We start from the raw sequence: 15483 nt of genomic DNA, 5'->3' as shown, positions 1-15483 counted from the left end.
TGACAGAATGTCCCAGAGTGTTCTAAAGAACAACTAGAACGCTAATAGTCTTACTTATGACAAAAGTATGGCACACCTTAAGCCATCTTGATTGGAATAAAGTGGTAACACTTAAACATTTAATTTGCAAAGGAACAAAATGAGAGGGTTCATTTTGCCATAGAAATTATGATTAGTGCTGCAGAAAGAAAAAATAGGGCATATTTTGACTTCTCAAATCCTCTTCTATTTCATTAACAAATTCTGACATGCAGACTGAAACATGCACTTTGAATACCATCAGCAGACTTCCCTGGTGAGCCGTAGCTTTACTACAGTGATCTAATGAGCAACTAGAGTGCTAACATTCAGAATTTATGGCAAATGAGTGACACATTTGAATGCCTTCTTGATGGAACCATAGTAAACAAGCATTGAAAATGCAATAGGTCTCGCCCTCGTTTGCATGTATGCATGAATTTATATTTGTATTTATATAGACATGCAGATTATATATATGTTTATATATGTACGTATATATATATATATATATATATACACATACATATATATAAATGCATATCTATGCATATATAAATGTGCATATGTATGCGTGTAGAGAGAGGTAGAGAGAGATAGAGAGGTAGAGGTGTAGAGGTAGAGGTGTAGAGGTGTAGAGGTAGAGGTAGAGAGGTAGATGTAGAGAGGTAGGGGTAGAGAGGTAGAGAGGAAGAGAGTAGTAGAGAGAGAGGTAGAGAGAGGTAGAGAGGTAGAGAGTAGAGGATGAGTAATAGAGAGTAGAGAGTGAGTAGTAGAGAGCGTAGTAGAGAGAGTAGCAGTGAGTGAGTAGAAGAGAGTAGTAGAGTGAGTAGTAGAGAGTGAGTAGTAGAGAGTAGTAGAGAGTGGGTAGTAGAGAGTGAGTAGTAGAGTAGTAGAGAGTGAGTAGTAGAGTGAATAGTAGAGAGTGAGTAGTAGAGAGTAGTAGAAAGTGAGTAATAGAGAGTGAATAGTAGAGTAGTAGAGAGTGAGTAGTAGAGAGTGAGTAGCAGAGAGAGTAGTAGAGAGTAGTAGAGAGTGAGTAGTAGAGAGTGAGTAGTAGAGAGTAGTAGAGAGTGAGTAGTAGAGAGAAGTAGAGAGATAGTAGTAGAGAGTGAGTAGTAGAGAGTAGTAGAGAGTGAATAGTAGAGTGAGTAGTAGAGAGTAGTAGAGAGAGAGTAGTAGAGAGTGAGTAGTAGAGCAGTAGAGAGTGAGTATTAGAGAGTGAGTAGTAGAGAGAGAGTAGTAGAGAGTGAGAAGTAGAAAGTAGTAGGGACTGAGTAGTAGAGAGTGAGTAGTAGAGAGAGAATAGTAGGGAGTAGTAGAGTAGTAGAGAGTGAGTAGTAGAGAGTGAGTAGTAGAGAGTAGTGGAGTAGTGGAGAGAGAGTAGTATAATGTAGTAGAGAGTGAGTAGTAGAGTGAGTAGTAGGGAGAAGTAGAGTGAGTAGTAGAGTTAGTAATGGAGAGTAGTAGAGAGCGAGTAGTAGAGAGCAAGTAGTAGAGAGCAAGTAGTAGAGAGTGTGTAGTAGAGAGTGAGTAGTAGAGAGTAGTAGAGAGTGAGTAGTAGAGAGAGTAGTAGAGAGTGAGTAGTAGAGAGTGGGTAGTGGAGAGTGAGTAGTATAGAGAGTAGTAGAGAGCGAGTAGTATAGAGTAGTAGAGTGAGTAGTAGAGAGGGAGTAGTAGAGAGAGAGTAGTAGAGAGTTGTAGAGAGTGAGTAGTAGAGTAGTAGAGAGTGAGTGGTAGATAGCAGTAGAGAGTAGTAGGGTGAGTAGTAGAGAGTAGTAAAGAGTGAGTAGTAGAGAGTGAGTGGTAGAGAGTAGAAGAGAGTAGTAGAGAGTGAGTAGTAGAGAGTGAGTAGTAGAGAGTAGTAGCGAGTGAGTAATAGAGAGTGAGTAGATTAATTTAAAAGGAACACAATGAGGGGGTTCATTTTGCCATATAAATTATGATTAGTGCTGCAGAAAGAAAAATTAGGGCACCTTTTGAGTGACTTCTCAAATCCTCTTCTATTTCATTAAAAAACTCTGACATGCAGACTGAAACAAGCACTTTCAATACCAACAGCAGACTTCCCTGGTGAGCAGTAGCTTTACTACAGTGATCTAATGAGCAACTAGATTGCTAACAATCTGAATTTATGCCAAATGTGTGACACATCTGAATGCCTTCTTGATGGAATCAAAGTAAAAAACTGAAAGTATTTCCTACTGAGGAGACTGTAGTACATGAGGAAATTAGGAAACTTCATAACAAATAAGTCTCCCAAGATGGCCACCAGGGACAAAAGAGCCCAAATGTAGCACAAATATCATCCAGATGAAGCCCAAGTATAGCCCAATGACAGAATGTCCCAGAGTGTTCTAAAGAACAACTAGAGCGCCAATAGTCTTACTTATGACAAAAGTATGGCACACCTTAAGCCATCTTGATTGGAATAAAGTGGTAACACTTAAAACATTTAATTTGCAAAGGAACAAAATGAGGGGGTTCATTTTGCCATAGAAATTATGATTAGTGCAGCACAAAGAAAAATTAGGGCACATTTTGACTTCTCAGAGTAGAGTGGTAGAGAGTGAGTAGTAGAGAGTAGTCGAGAGTGAGCAGTAGAGAGTGAGTAGTAGAGAGTAGTAGAGTAGTAGAGAGTGAGTAGTAGAGAGTAGTAGAGAGTGAGTAGTAGAGAGTGAGTAGTAGAGAGTGAGTAGTAGAAAGAGAATAGTAGAGAGTAGTAGAGAGTGAGTAGTAGAGTAGTAGAGAGTAGTCAGTCAGTGTCAGTCAGTGTCAGTCAGTCAGTGCCAGTCAGTGTCAGTCAGTCAGTGTCAGTGTCAGTGTCAGTCAGTCGGAGTCAGTCAGTGTCAGTCAATCAGTGTCAGTCAGTGTCAGTCAATCAGTGTCAGTCAGTGTCAGTCAGTCAGTGTCAGTCAGTGTCCGTCTGTCAGTCAGTGTCAGTCAGTCAGTGTCAGTCAATCAGTGCCAGTCAGTGTCAGTCAGTCAGTGTCAGTCAATCAGTGTCAGCCTCAGTCAGTGTCAGTGTCAGTCAATCAGTGTCAGTCAGTGTCAGTCAGTCAGTGTCAGTCAGTCAGTGTCAGCTAGAGCAGCTCTGCTGACCTGGTTCTCTGGCTCTAAAGCAGCTCTGCTGACCTGGTTTTCTCCCTCTAAAGCAGCTCTGCTGACCTGGTTTCTCTGTCTCTACAGCAGGTCTGCTGACCTGGTTCCCTGGCTCTAGAGCAGCTCTGCTGACCTAGTTCTTAGGCTACAGAGCAGATCTGCTGATCTGGTTCTCTGGCTCTACAACAGCTCTGCCGACCTGGTTCTCTGGCTCCAAAGCAGCTCTGCTGACCCGGTTCTATGGCTCTAAAGCAGTTCTGCTGACATGGTTCTCTGGTTCTACAGCAGCTCTGCTGATCTGGTTCTCTCCCTCTAGAGCAGCTCTGCTGACCTGGTTCTCTCCCTCTAAAGCAGATCTACGGACCTGGTTTCTCTGGCTCTACAGCAGCTCTGCTGACCTGGTTCTCTGGCTCTAGAGCAGCTCTGCTGATGTTGTTCTTAGGCTCTAGAGCAACTCTGCTGACCTGGTTCTCTGGCTCTAAAGCAGCTCTGCTGACCTGGTTTTATGGCTCTAAAGCAGCTCTGCTGGCCTGGTTCTCTGGCTCTAAAGCAGCTCTGCTGACCCGGTTCTCTTCCTCTAAAGCAGTTCTGCTGACCTGGTTTCTCTGGCTCTACAGCAGCTTTGCTGACCTGGTTCTCTGGCTCTAGAGCAGCTCTGCTGACCTGGTTCTCTGGCTCTAGAGCAGCTCAGCTGACCTGGTTCTCTGGCTCTAAAGCAGCTCTGCTGACCTGGTTCCATGGCTCTAAAGCAGCTCTGCTGACTTGGTTCTCTTGCTCTAGAGCAGCTCTGCTGACCTAGTTCTCTGGCTCTAAAGCAGCTCTGCTGACCTGGTTCTCTGGCTCTAAAGCAGCTCTGCTGGCGTGGTTCTCTGGCTCTAAAGCAGCTCTGCTGACCCGGTTCTCTTCCTCTAAAGCAGCTCTGCTGACCTGATTCTCTGGCTCTAGAGCAGCTCTGTTGACCTAGTTCTTAGGCACTAGAGCAGCTCTGCTGACCTGGTTTTCTGGCTCTAAAGCAGCTCTGCTGACCCGGTTCTATGGCTCTAAAGCAGTTCTGCAGACCTGGTTCTCTGGCTCTAGAGTCTAGAGCAGCTCTGCTGACCTGGTCCCTTGGCTCTAAAGCAGCTCTGCTGACCTGGTTCTCTCCGTTTAAAGCAGCTCCCCTGACCTGGTTCTCTCCCTCTAAAGCAGATCTACGGACCTGGTTTCTCTGGCTCTACAGTAGCTCTGCTGACCTGGTTCTCTGGCTCTAGAGCAGCTCTGCTGACCTGGTTCTTAGGCTCTAGAGCTACTCTGCTGACCTGGTTCTCTGACTCTAAAGCAGCTCTGCTGACCTGGTTCTATGGCCCTAAAGCAGCTCTGCCGACTTGGTTCTCTGGCTCTAGAGCAGCTCTCCTGACCTAGTTCTCTGGCTCTAAAGCAGCTCTGCTGACCTGGTTCTCTGGCTCTAAAGCAGCTCTGCTGGCCTGATTCTCTGGCTCTAAAGCAGCTCTGCTGACCCAGGTCTGATCCTCTAAAGCAGCTCTGCTGACCTGGTTCTCTGGCTCTAAAGCAGCTCTGCTGACCTGGTTCAATGGCTCTAAAGCAGCTCTGCTGGCCTGGTTTCTCTGGCTCTACAGAAGCTCTGCTGACCTAATTCTCTGGCTCTAGAGCAGCTCTGCTGACCTAGTTCTTAGGCTCTAGAGCAGCTCTGCTGACCTGGTTCTCTGGCTCTAAAGCAGCTCTGCTGACCCGGTTCTATTGCTCTAAAGCAGTTCTGCAGACCTGGTTCTCTGGCTCTAGACTCTATAGCAGCTCTGCTGACCTGGTTCCTTGGCTCTAAAGCAGCTCTGCTGACCTGGTTCTCTCCCTCTAAAGCAGCTCTGCTGACCTTATTCTCTCGCTCTAAAGCAGCTCTACTGACCTGGTTTCTCTGGCTCTACAGCAGCTCTGATGACCTGGTTCTCTGGCTCTAGAGCAGCTCTGTTGACCTGGTTCTTAGGTTCTAGAGCAGCTCTGCTGACCTCGTTCTCTGGCTCTAAAGCAGCTCTGCCAACCTGGTTCTCTGGCTCTAGAGCAGCTCTGTTGACCTGGTTCTCTCCCTCTAAAACAGCTCTGCTGACCTGGTTCTCTGCCTCTAGAGCCGCTATGCTGACCTCCTGGTTCTCTGGCTCTAAAGCAGCTCTGCTGACCTGGTTCTCTGGCTCCAAAGTAGCTCTGCTAACCTGGATCTCTCCCTCTAAAGAGCTCTGCTGACCTGGGTCTCTGGCTCTAAAGAGGTTCTGCTGAACTGGTTCTTTGCCTCTAGAGCAGCTCTGCTGATCTGGTTCTATTGCTCTAAAGCAGCTCTGCTGACCTGGTTCTCTGGCTCTAGAGCAACTCTGCTGACCTGGTTCTCTGGCTCTAAAGCAGTCCCACTGACTTGGTTCTCTCCCTCTAAAGTAGCTCTGCTGACCTGTTTTCTCTGGCTCTACAGGAGCTCTGCTGACCTGGTTCTCGACCTCTAGAGCAGCTCTGCTGACCTTGGTCTCTGGTTGTAGAGCAGCTCTGCTGACCTGCTTCTTAGGCTCTAGAGCAGCTCTGCTGACCTGGTTCTCTGGCTCTACAACGGCTCTGCTGACCTGGTTTCTCTGGCTCTACAGCGCTCACGATGCACGCACCCGACTTCACGAAAATATATTTAAAAAGAATATAAGTTTATTATAAGTACAAATATATTATTTTTATGAATATCTTAGATAATCTCTTGCCCTAATATGTATATTAAAGACACATACATATCATTTTGGAACATAATTTTTTTTTGCCGGAGTCGCGCACCCAGCGCGCCCCAGCATGTATATGACGTCCTGCGGGACCCACCACTGCGCAAGCATCTTGTACCATAATGCGCATGTGTCGTGAATGCGTGGGAGCAGGAGTCGTGGACTGGTCGCATACCAATCGCGCACATCACGTAATATTAAATGTATATGATGTAACTGAAAACACGCAGCCGTCGCACACCGTACGCGGATCCTTCACAAATTTTCCAAAATGGCGTCTAGAATACGCGCACCCACCGTGATGTGTACGCTTTGAGTGCACGACTCTGATAAAAAATTGGAATTAAAAAAAATTAAAGAAAATAATATAAATATATTAAAATAACAATGAAAACAAAAAAGTAATCAATATTTCAGTTTGAATTTTTAAAAAATAGGTATAACTACTATCACACTTAAAAATTAGCATTTAAAAAACCTTTGAAATTCACTGAAAAAACCATAGGTTTCAGAAACGTTATAGTTAGAAATTAGCATTTAAAAAAGCTTTGAAATTCACTGAAATAAACATAGGTTTCAGAGATGTTATAGTTAGAAATTAGCATTTAAAAAACCTTAGAAATTCACAGAAAAAACTATAGGTTTCAGGGGTGTCATAGTTGGATGGCTATTTTAACTTGTACAAAACCATAGAAATTCCTCCGTTACAGTTAGTTCTGCTAACTATAACTCGCACGCCCGCAATGCACTGCTGATGATGTCACATATTGCATCATTCATGACATGGTCAGTGACATCACTGATGACATCGGTTGCCATCTTGGACTGGAGAAGTCAAAATTCATTATGATACAGTCACATACTAATAAGGCTATTATACGTCCATCTGAAATAATACAATGGCACCAGATTTGCTCATGTAAGACATGTACAATCTTACATCCACATTGTATCCTCAGGTCATACAACTGATCGCAAGTTCATCATGTTCATACGAGAGGACTATGGGGACAAATGCGTTGTGGAGGGGATACTCGGTGTTCATATTTATGCCCCATAATGGAATGTAAGTCCCCTTGTGATGCCAGGTTATGAATATACAGTGCCTGGTCTGTATTGACAAAGTGTCTGTTGAGCAATAGGGAGCCCCGTATATTCGGTATGCCGCCAAACTGGCATCTCTGCATATACCTGCTGTCCCCAAGTGGGTTGACAGCATATCCGGGAAAAATAGGCAAGATACTATATACTATACTGCTGTGTAATACGTACTGCTGTGTAAAAACAGAGAGGAAACATTAAACAAGCACTAGAGGAGGCTCTTTCTGAAGAGGTGCCCTCGATATCTGGAAAGGAAGGGAAAGAAGAAACAAGAATCATAAGAACGTACAATGACAAACATATCCTACTTAGGAAGGCACTGACAAAACATTGGCACTTAATACAAAATGACCCTATCATAACGAAAGATTTCTCAAGTAGGCCACAGGTCACGTTGAGGAAAGCTAAATTAATGCGCAACGTACTACTAGAAAGCAAAGTGGTAACAGCAGGGCAAACACAGCTGAGGCCACAACAAGGTTTTAAAAAGTGCAATAAATGCAAAGCCTGTGAGAATGGCCAGAACCTAGTGGAATTACTACTGGGTAAATCCTTGAAAATCAGACAGCATTTAACATGCTAAACAGAGTATGCTGTGTATACCTTGAATTGCCCTTGCTCCAAATACTAGGTGAGCAGCACTATACTGCCATTCCACAAAGGGATTTTGTAGCATCTAAGGGTAATAACAAACAATTACCCCAGCTACCCCGTAGCTCAACATTTCCATAAAAGCCATGGGGGAGACCATAAACTACTAAAATACAGTGCTATAGACAGTGTGCCCAAATGGAACAGGGATGGCGACAGGGAGAAAGAGTTCAGAAGACTAGAATCAAGGTACATCCTTGAGATAGACAACAGAGAACCGACAGGATTGAACATTGACGATGAGCTCTTTCTACATCTCTAAAGATTAAACCTGTTGCTAGCTCCATGATCATGTTAAGTTTTGAAAATTTTAATGTCTAAGAAGTAGGTAAACTTTGTTTTTTGTTAGGCTGTCTGGGTGATAAGGGTTGTAATAATAATGTTGGTTGTATTTTTGTTCACAGGTGGAACAACTGTAGAGATGTATTACTGGGGCAAGATGATAGGAGTCTTTTACTCTAGTTGAGAGCAGCGACAGAGAGTCACAAGACTACACAGCAACAAGTAAAGAAGTTTTAACAATGTAAATAGATTGAACAGTGAGCCCACTGGGGCTATACTTAAATTGAAAATAAGTTTACGTGAATAATTTTTTGAATATAATATATGAATTGTGAACCCTAATATGACAATATTTTGTGTGTTATTAAATGGAATGAAAGAAAGCAACCACAAGTATCATGAAAAATGATATTAACATTAATTTAAGAAATTGAAATTAATGAAATGCTTAGTATAATTAGGGTTTCACACAGAGCCAAGAATGATATATGAATGAAATATAAGTTTGCACAGAGGAATGTGAAATGTCATATTTTGTTTTATGTCTATTGATAGTGATAGTACAAGCTTCACTGTAAGATGGCTGCCACAGTAAAACGTATGTATGAAGTCCATCAACAATGTTTACTAAATTTATTGTCCTGATTGAAACACGAAAGTATAAAAAAAAGCTTGAGAAAACATGGTCTGCGTCGTGACCAAGGTACTTTGTAAGCATCAAAACATGTTGGCGTTTGCGCCTCTGCTTGAATAAAAAAGCATTTTGAAAAATTCTATCGGAGTGCTGTGGTATCTTTTCTATGGAGTGTGAGAAACCACTTTTTCGAGATATACATATATATATTAATATGCAATATGGAATAATACAATCCCTTTAGTTTCTTCTTTACGAAAAACAACCCTACATATATATATATATATTCACTGAAAAAACAATAGGTTTCACACATGTTATAGTTAGCTGGACATTTCCCTCGTAAAAAACCATTGAAAATCCCCCGTTATAGTTAGTTCAGCTAACTATAACTCGCGCGACCGCAATCCACTGCTGATGACGTCACATATTACATCACTGTATTCAGTAAGATACTGTTAATAAGTCAGTTATACAATTAATTTTACAAAAAAAACATCCATTTAGACACTTATTTACCCATTTATTCTTCCATTAACCTTTAGATATACATATATAAAAAAGATTTATTTTTCAGAAAGACACATATTCACTGGATGATGTCATCAGTGATGTCATCAGTGATGTCATTTGAGATGTCATCAGTGATGTCATGAGTGATGTCACTGACCATGTCATGAGTGATGTAATATGTGACGTCATCAGCAGTGGATTGCGGTCGCGCGAGTTATAGTTAGCTGAACTAACTGTAACGGGGGAATTTAAATGGTTTTTTACAAGTGATATGTCCAGCTAACTATACCATGTGTGAAACCTATGTTTTTTTCAGTGAATTTGCAAGGTTTTGTAAATGCTAATTCCTAACTATAACGTGTGTGAAACCTAAGGTTTTTTAAGTGAATTTGCAAGGTTTTTTAAATGCTAATTTCTAACTATAACGTGTGTGAAACCTATGGTTTTTGTAGTTAATTTGTAAGGTTTTTTAAATGCTAATTTATGTATGTATTATTATATTTTTTATATATTAATTTTACAATAAACTACCTATGTATATAGTTATAGATTTACTGTATCCTGTAATATGGAATGGCTCAGCTCTTTTTTTTTAAATTTGGATAAAGTTGAACAGCATAGTTAATATCTTCTATAAACTTATAAACAGTTTAAAATGTTTTTTTTTTTTAAGGGTTTTTCACGGTGCGCGCACCGTGCGCGCACACCGCGATTTTTTGTAAAAAAATAAAATGTTTTTTTCACCCTTCAGGGTCCTTCAGGGACCCCCTGACAAAGGCTAGGGGGTCAGGAACTCTCTACCCTGCCCCCTTTTCACGTTCTCCACCTTTCTTTTTCACTGTCTCACACAAAATGGCGTCCGACACTTCCTGATTTCGACCGATTGGAATGTTGACTGACATCTAACCACCAATCAGAATTACGCTCACGGACATTTGGTGCACGCACGGTGCGCGCACGGTGCGCGCATATAGATATTTATGTACTTTTAACTGCAATTTTCTCAGGAACTACTGAACAGATTGACAACATATTTGCAAAAGGCACATGCCTGACCTGAGGACTACCTCTTTGCCAAATTTCAAGTAATTCTGTGCAGCCGTTCGGGCTGTACCTTCGACTAAAGGTCCTATGGGAAAATGCATGGGGAAAATGCGTTTTGGGACCCCCCTTTTTTCTCAGCCCCCGCTTGACGAATCACCCCAAGACTTTCAGGGTAGGAGCTGAGCGGAGCGCCCCATTAGTTTTGAAAATTTCATGAAGATAAGTCAACCGGCGCCAAAGTTATTCAAAATAGAATTTTCAGATTTCCTATGGGAACTCGGTCCTAACTATAACTATCTACTGGCATCCGCCAGTAGATAATATATATATATATATATATATATATGTTTGATATCTTTTATTTTTTTACCAAGCCATAAAAGGTTTGCATAAAAAAGAGCAATAACAAAAATCATCATACATACAAAATTATTGCACATGGGGAGAAACAGATAAAACCATCTTAAAAACGAAAAATTGCAGCTAATAAATTGTAATTAATGCAGTCAATCATGGCCATATCGCTGCTATATGATAATTATTTTTCCTTATAAAATTGTGAATGTATTCTCTTGTACAAAGAACACTCTAAAAAGAGAAGATATCAAATATAGGTATAAAACATATTCATATGTCAATCTAAAAACAGTTCATAAAAATCTAGCTTCAAACAACATCCTGAGTGTAAAAAAGGAGAAAGCGGACACTAGACAGCCTATCTGAGCTTTACTCAGCAGTTTATTTATCATAGTGAGGTTTTATCTATGGCCTTCTTTCTTAGTTTCCACGCACAATGAGATACCGAGATACTGCAAAGGCTAGTTGTTCGCTAGTGTCACTCTTGAAGAGTCTAATGGCTTCCCAATAGTGTTTCAAACCCACAAGTTTACATCCAGCTAAGAGCCATTTCTTTCGAGCGAACCTATATGAAAGGCAGAAAAATATAAAATGGACCTCTGATTCTTCAATGTGAGAGCAGTTAGGACAACATTTTGAAGGGAAAGGCTCATTGGTTCATTCTGAACTGTGAATTCTCAGGGGTAGAAGCCCACATCTGAACTCAGCATATAAGTGCTTGGACTGAAAAGGGTACATTCTATCCATATAGGGTTCAATGCTTGGGAGACACTAATGATTCAGAAACTGGCCTGTCAGGCTGCTATCTGGGTGTGTTACCCATGTTTGGATCCAGCCTGCTTCCTAATATAGCTGTTTTGCTTTTTGTGCATCACCCTTAACAATCGCCTCAGGGCATGTCCATAGTTCATCCATGCCTATTCTATGTAATGTTTCTTTAATATTATTCAGTCATGGGGTGCACAGTGACCTATCAACACTTATTAGTTCTCTAATGCAGTCTTTATAGGTTCCTAATTATTGCATAGACCACAGTCTAATCCGATATAACAATGGTTTTATTTGGATTGCTAGGTGTATAGGACTAAGTGCTAGGTCAAGTCGCAATGGAGTGGTAGGAAAGCTTGGGGGGAGTTTAAATAGGCCCTTAATAAACTTATTTTCAATCTTAGTTAGGGATACCGAGGTAGCATGACCCCATATCTCTGCTCCATATATCGCCGATGCTACCACTGCTGCTCTATATACCGTAAGAACAGGGGACATCACACCTCCCGATGCAGCTCTGTATTTTCTCACTATTGTAAAGGCTTTCTGTTGGAGTATGACTTTGCTTTTTTACAGCTGCAGACCCCATGTTTTGCTATCGCTTAGCCTCACCCCAAGATAATCGAAATGGGACACTTTTTCTAGAGGAAGTCCCTCAATAAGAATGCTGCCTCTATATTTTTTGTTGGGGTTTATAATCATAACCTTAGATTTGGAAGGATTTAATTCAAGTCCTCTATTTTTGCAAAAACAACATTCAATTCTGTTTGCAGGTCCATAGGCGTACGAGAAATCAACAAGGTGTCATCTGCAAACATCAGAATAGGGATAGGCACACCAACTAGTTTCGGGCATCATTTGTGCATTCCTTCATCTTCCTCGCTGCGCCATTAATATATAATCTAAAAATTGATGGAGCGAGGACACACCCTTGTTTGACTCCTTTGCTCAATCTTTATCCTTTCTGTCGGATCGCCTACATTGTTCCATCTAACCCTTGCATAGGTGGTATTGTGAAGATCTATCAGTATTCTTAGTAGCTCTGTGGGGATACCATATCCTGCCATTGCTTCCCACAGGGTTTTTCTTGTCACCTGGTCGAATGCTGCTCTCTGATCAATGAAAGTGACATATATGTGATCACACTTCAAGGTGACGTATTTTCATGTTATCACCTAGAAGCGGAGGACATGGTGCAGTGTGTTGACCTTAGTTTTAAACCCTGCTTGCACCTCATCAAGGATGTTATTCTGTTCACCCCATTTGTTCAATTTGAAGAGAACCTGTCTGTAGAATATTTTTTGTGTATTGTCTGGCAGGCATATGGGTCTGTAGTTGGAGGGGTTAATTCTGTCACCTTTTTTGTAAATCGGTATTATGACAGCACCGTGACATGTTGGAGGAATTGGATTACCTTTTAATATACTATTGAATAGGTCATTCAAATAAGGACACCAGATGTCAGGTTAGGAAAGAAAAGGTCACCAGAGAGTTTTCCCTAGGCAGCAGGTTTTATTAAACCAAGATGGCACTTTTCTTTTAGCTGCTCCTCTCCTCTGTTCATAAAGCATTGCCTTAGTTCTTCCATGACTTCACAATGTATAACAACAAAGTTAGTATTATGGACATTGGCAAGGTCTATATGGGAAAGTTTATGCACAAAAAGATTGTATATATATATATGTCATTTTCTTTGGGTCCGTTATCAGGTCTGCCCATTTAACATTTCAGAGATTGTTTGTAGTGTCAATTAATGGGGTAGCTACAATGATTTCCATGTAGAACAGCAGCGGTAGTAGTGTATAGACCAGTCGCATATCAAAAATTATAAATTTATACAGGGCTCGCAAGTACAATTATGAATGTTTGCATAATGACAAACAATAAAGTGAATTGCGGTGCCACTCAGGATAAGTAGCACCCCACTACGATGGGTGCAAAAAGACACAGAAACCTGAAAGGGTCCCGTGTACTGGAATGTAACAAAATAAATCCCGGCACTCCTGAAGTTTAAATTACAAATATGTAACCTTGATAAGTTTTATACCAATATGGCAAGAGTCTATTCAATCACAGGTAAGAACCCAGAGATGTAGTTAAACAACATTTCCTCAGTTTATTACATACAAAGGTTTGACATACAGGCTAAAAGCATCACTAAAACAGTTTATAGCAAGACTGGATGCACTTAGAATTAGTCACAAGATAATAACAGATGGCAAAACAGTCCTTTGATGAAGGTGACGTGCATCAGTCCAAATGAGCAGGTACGGAAACAGCCGACACGTGTTTTGTCACATCTAGTGTGGGCAGCTCTTGTTTTTCAAGCCTTGGAAAATATGGATGTCCAAAACTACGGATGGCGTACTTCGTTTATAGAATCTCTATAGATCCCCCACAGCGTCAGAGCCCAGAGGAGGCCAAGCTGGGCCATCTCTCTAACATCTTGGACACCGGCATCGTTATAAGCTGTGGTATTCAGGTACTGTTGTGTATTTATAATCTAAACCATAGCATTTGTGCTCATCAGTGAGGTTTGGTGTAGGGATTGGTGTTCCAAAGCTCAACTATGAATAAGCATAAAGGAGTTGTGGGTACACTGGACACTTTTTTAGTTAGGGTGGAGTCATTACTGACCCATGAAATAGAAATAACTGAACGGCGCCTTTCCTTGGATCCATCTACCTTGCAGAGACGTCTATCACTGGTCAATTCTATGTCAGGACTGGAGGCGAGGATTATGCCTTCTTCCTTCACTTTATTCCAACAAAAGACTACATTTCCCATGAACCACAGGGAAAGAGTAGTCTAAAAACAACATGGTAACAACCAATCAACAGGGAGTATCAACGTCCAATCCATGATGAGAGTGTCCCACATAGTCCTTTGCTAGTGTCCTCTCTTCCTCTTTCGGAGCGCGACGACAGCTGACCCGCACTCCTCAAACATCCTGTTTTTGAGCGTCTGAACCTGCAAATAACAGAGATGTATTACTCCAGGAAACGCAAAGGAAACCCTGTTACGGAGCAAGGCAGGTTACAGGCATCAGGAAATTGACAATGAACACTGGAAAACATCTACTTACTGTCATACGGGGAGGGATCTCCTCCAGGAGTGAAAGGGCGGGATAATCCTCGCCTCCGAGTCCTTAATAGAATTGAAACTTTCCGTTACGTGAGCTAGGAAAATTTTCATTCAGATTCTAACTTGGGGGACTTTGCACAAACATCATCACCTACAATGCCTTTAAATGTGCTATCGAATCCATTTGTGTTAGTTACGGACTTAACACTACCTGTGGTTTCAGTAGTATCTTGTACAGCCACCAGAGCAAGGGGTTCCAAAACCTCTGATGTAAGAAAGGTGATTGAGCCCCCAGTAAAACGAAGGCGGAGTGCCCAAAAAGCTAAGAACACAAAGGGATCTCAACTTGATAATCATGTTAAATTGCTCATGACGTGCTGAAAGCTATTTCGGTTGGCACACAGACTTATCTGTTCCCTTTGCTCCTTACACCAAGACATGATAATCCTGTGGACGCTATGACTGCTAATCATGCTATAGTTGAGGACTCTGTATTAAGTACAGTGCTAGCTTGTGTTGAAGAATTGTTTGAAAAGAAATTTACTCCTCTTTGGGAAAAACTAGATCGAATGGATATTGCCATAAATAACTTAAATAATCTAAGTAGCAATAATGTAATTCAACAACCAAATGCTACAGCGAGATAAGGTCTGAAGGCAGTAGTAGATGGTAATCTACCTGGCAATTTGCGAAATTTAGAGGGTAAAGGTAAGGATTGCCCTATGATGAATCACAATGCTATGAAAGTTAAAACACAGGAAGTACCCAAAGGTTTGAACATGAAACATGCAGGTTCGCACAATATTGATTCTGAATGTTCAGCTACAGGCACTGGGACCAAAAATACAGTAAATGATTTAACCAACAATTGTTTGAAGCCTAATATTGATGTGTTGAACCTACCACCAGCCACGTGTCCCTATGTTCTAGTTGTGGCTGGGTCCCTCCTCTTAGGGAGGATCAGAGGGAGACGTGGGTTGATTGATGCAATAAAACCATGGATTGGTTAATAAAACACAAAAGATTCCATCCGTCTGCCATAAAGGAGATCTTAATGGTCCGCAGAGTTGGGTGGGTTGGTCCATCTTCCAAGTGTATTGAGGGTGACTGTATTGTGATTAATTTCCGCATGCCACAGATGGTTTGCAGTTTACAAAATTTTTGTAACTTACCCTATATTCAGAATAC

Source organism: Triturus cristatus, chromosome 5_2, assembly GCF_964204655.1.
Source record: "Triturus cristatus chromosome 5_2, aTriCri1.1, whole genome shotgun sequence".
Taxonomy (NCBI): Eukaryota; Metazoa; Chordata; class Amphibia; order Caudata; family Salamandridae; genus Triturus; species Triturus cristatus.
Note: the sequence above shows the minus strand (reverse complement) of the source record.